Here is a 4478-nt window from a genome sequence, read left to right on the forward strand (position 1 = left end):
GGATCTCAACGTTGAAGATACGTCAACTTTGGCTGTGCACATGAAGGTAAACCTCGCAGAAATTCCTGAAGAACAGTTAGTAGTGTTCACAGTATTGAACAATGAACAGTTGACTGTGCTGTGCAGCTTCTGTGACATCTTACATAAGAGTAGTGTTACAAGCGTTGAAACGAGACTGGGCAAGTTGTTAATGCAATTCAGGCATGATCTTTGTAATGACTTTCTGGGAGCAATATTTGGATATTCATGACACGGAAGTGTGTCAAATGCATTGAAATCAATCAGACAGGCTTTGATGAGGTAGTTTGTACCGTCCGTATTGGGTTCAAAGCATTTATCTCGTTCGTTTCCTCTGAGCACGGTTCCAGCTTAGGCCCGCAAACTTTATGGGGTAGGGGATGACAAGCTGGTTTTAGTGTTTCACGGAACATACATTTACACCGAAAAATCGACGAACTACACTCTGCAAAGGTGTCTGTGTAGTGTGCAGAGAGGACATCCGTTAGTGAAACCCATGATGATTGTTAAACCCAGCGGGTACATTCTCGACATTGTTGGTCCATTTGTTGGTGTAAATAATGATGCTAGTATTACAAACTCTACGTTCGCCGACACAGCAAATGGTTTAAACCAGCTCTTACAACCAGGGGACTGCGTTTTGGTTGATAGTGGATTCCGACATTCCATGACAGTGTTGGAGGAGGCAGGAATCATTGCGAAAATGCCATGTCTTTTAGAAAAGGGAAAGAAGCAGCATGACTGCCTGGTTGCAAACTAATCCCATATTGTCACAAAGGGCAGGTGGTGTGTAGAAGCGAAAAATGGCCATCTCAGAATGAAGTACAAGATGTTTAGGGATAGGGTTCCAATTGAGGCTCTTCCCTAGAGTAAGTTTGCACTTCCATTAATCAACGATGCACCAGAAAAGTCTGACGAAAGTATTGAAATCTTATCACGTTCTCGTTTAACAAACGAACTGCAAAAGAAACTATAGACATCCGGTGATATTGACAAACGCTCAGCAAAGATTTGGGAACCGTGTGCCGGATCGTCAATTGCTGACTTCCCTCGTTTGGCAGAAGAAGACTTATTCAAAATCACGCTTGGAATTTATCAAATCCAAAATGCTCACTTATATGCAGCAGAACACATGAAACCTGATGGTAGTTTTTCACTGTTCCATTTGCATATCACTCCACACATCTTCAGGTTTAAAATTTAATCTCGACATGTACAGAGTTTGCAGTACACACTTTTCATTGAATATGATCCAGAAAATCAGGAGCCGACGCTATTCTAGGATGGTACTGCAAATACCCCAGTGGAGCTCGTGTTCTCGGATGTTGCTCGCATGTAGCTTCCGTTCTTTGGTATCTTGGTGTTGCTCGTTTTGAAACTGTTCATTTTCCAGCTTCGCACCTAAGTGGTATTTTTCTCGACACTAAGGACATACACGGTAACGAAGATCCAGGCATGACTTAACTTTGGATATAAGGAGATCTGCTGCACATTTTGACCACTAATCGTGGTGTTATTATTCACGTCTACGGACAATATTCTTTTATTCCCATAGAATTTAACACTTTGCGTTCTTTATGTTTCCAATGCTTTATTTCTGTGTCTGGGTATATGTGTGTGTCGGTGAGTGTCTGTGCATGTCTGAAACAGTCCCAAACACTTTCTTTTCTGAATATTTCGTAATATTAAATATCATAATATGACAATGGTCTTATTTGTAAGAATGCGTCCCCGCTGGATGAATGGATAAGCTCTTCGCCTTGTAATCAAGGGATCCCACGGTCGATTCCCGGTGGGGATAGAGGAAGTCCGGATCCCTTGTTCAACAGTAGGTTCCATCCTTCGGACGTCATGATCTCATGGCAGGCGATGGCAAACCATCGTGGGTTCACCTTGCCCAGGGACCTTCGGGTCACAGCCCTGCCTTCGGGAGGAACACCACATGATCTTGATCTGCATTTCGGAGGCGCTGATGGTACGTAATACAATTCCCAGCCACCAAATACTCTTCCATACAGTCTATTAAACTACCAGATGGTGCCCAATTTCAACACCCTGTATCAGCCAAAGGAAACCTAACACCACTTACGTTTCGACCTATTATTTGTCCCGTACTCTGATGCACATCATATGTTCAAATCATTGATCTCAGAGTTGTGGACGGTACCTAGAAAAATCCGAATATAACATGTAGTTTCCCATATACTCCATTATAAATATTTGCGGTATTTTGGCCCTACATTCTTCAAATCGTTATCAGTGTCGTCAAAATATTTTTTTCCTGAGGAGTTGCCTTTATATCTATAGGAATACAGCAAAAAAGCGAGGCAAATAGAACTTTTATTTTTGACGAGAACTTACACAGGGTCCTTTAACTTAATTGATTTTAAAAAAAAATAGTTTCTTCTGGTATGTTCCTGCTAAGGATATTTATGGTGAATTTTTAATATGATTTTTGGAAGGGAGGCTGTAGCCCCATATCAGTCACTGACACACGCAAGGAGCATCGGAATATTAATTCTGTGACATTTGTGATTAATCTGACCCTCACTGGCACTTTCGGAACAAAATTTGGAATTTTTATAAAGGTCTATCATTTGATGCTTCGCCCCCTGTGCCCCCCTAAGGCAGTGGTTACTAAAATAACATTTCAGATGTGAAAAACTCATACCTTTGTGCTACAACGACGCCAAATTACACATTAATTGACAAAAAGTACCTTCTTTTCGTATGTCACTACTAAGGATATTTATGGTGATTTTTTTGAGAGGGGGCTATAGCCCCATATAGGTCACTGGCACATGCAAAGAGCATTAGAATATTAATTCTGTGACAGTAGTGAAAAATCTGACGCTCACTGGCATTTCCGGAACAAAATTTGGAATTTTTATAAAGATCCATAATCGAGTGCTTCGCCCCCTGTGCCCCCATAAGGCGGTGCGTTATCAAAATAACATTCCAGATTTGAAAAATGCATACTCTTTTGATACAATGATGCCTAATTTTACATTAATTAACAAAAATACCTTCTTCTCGTATGTCAATACTAAGGATATTTATGGTGATTTTTTTTTAATTTTTGAAAGGGGGCTATAGCCCCATATAAGTCACTGGCACATGCAATGAGCATTAGAATATTAATTCTGTGACAGTGGTGAAAAATCTGACGTTCACTGGTATTTCCGGAACAAAATTTGGAATTTTTATAAAGATCCATCATTGGGTGCTTCGCCCCCTGTGCCCCCCTAAGGCGGTGCGTTATCAAAATAACATTCCAGATTTGAAAAACGCATACTCATTTGATACAATGATGCCAAATTTCACATTAATTAACAAAAATACCTTCTTCTCGTATGTCCCTACTAAGGATATTTATGGTGATTTTTTTTTATTTTTGAAAGGGGGCTGAAGCCCCATTATCACTCACTCTTACATGTAAGGACATTGGAGCATTAATTCTGTGACATTTGTGATTAATCTCATGCTTACTGGCATTCCGAAAATAAATTTTGGAATTTTGGTAACATATCACCCACCACCTTTTTACGCCCCTTGCCCCCCAAAAGGGGGACCTTCGCAAAATAATGTTTGAGACGGCTTTACTAGCTTTGTGAATGATTGTTTTTGCATTTTGTAACAAATACAACTCATTTGCTCCAAAATCTTCACGAATAATTATTGGAGAAAACTGCTTCTAAAATTTAACATTGAATCTCCCATAAGGAAAATGAACTTTCGTGTTTATACCCCTAAAAGGGGGGTTAACCGGCAAATTTCTCTTATTTTCTTTAGAAATTCGAAAAATTCAGATATTTCTCAATAAGAGTGCCAAATTTTACATTAATAGAGTATAAACTTCATCTTCTCCCAGCGCTGTAGAAAATAACACGAATTATGGAACAGTCTGTATATATATATATATATATATATATATATATATATATATATATATATATATATATATACATATATATATATACAGATAGATAGATAAATAGACACACAGAGTGAGAGAGGAAAAGTGTTTTGCTCCCTTCTCCCTTCTCGCACCTGTGCTGCGTCAGAGGTAAACCGGGCCTCTTTGCAAAACGTATTGACCAGCCTAACCTAAACACAAGCCTGTTATTTGTTAACGTAGAAACATGGTCGAGAGGTGTAAGGCATGTAGAGATTGTATTTTTAATAACCATGAGTATGGGTTCGAACCTCTCTACTTCCATGTTTTTTTTTTTACTTTTTGCAGCTACGTTGGAACGTTCAATTTTTTATTCTTTACTAATTGCAAATGGCGTTTACATTCAAGATAAGAGGAATTTTTGGTGGCATTTGTTCGGATATTCTTCTCTTTCGAAATGAAGCCAAGAATAAAAGCAATACACAAAGACAAAAAGTATTATCAGTACTAAACATTACTAATAATAATTGCTACGAAAGACTAAATACGACCTCTTTTACCATCT

Source organism: Thermobia domestica, chromosome 3 (genome assembly GCF_964235325.1).
Source record: "Thermobia domestica chromosome 3, izTheDome1.hap1.1, whole genome shotgun sequence".
In the NCBI taxonomy this organism is placed as follows: Eukaryota; Metazoa; Arthropoda; class Insecta; order Zygentoma; family Lepismatidae; genus Thermobia; species Thermobia domestica.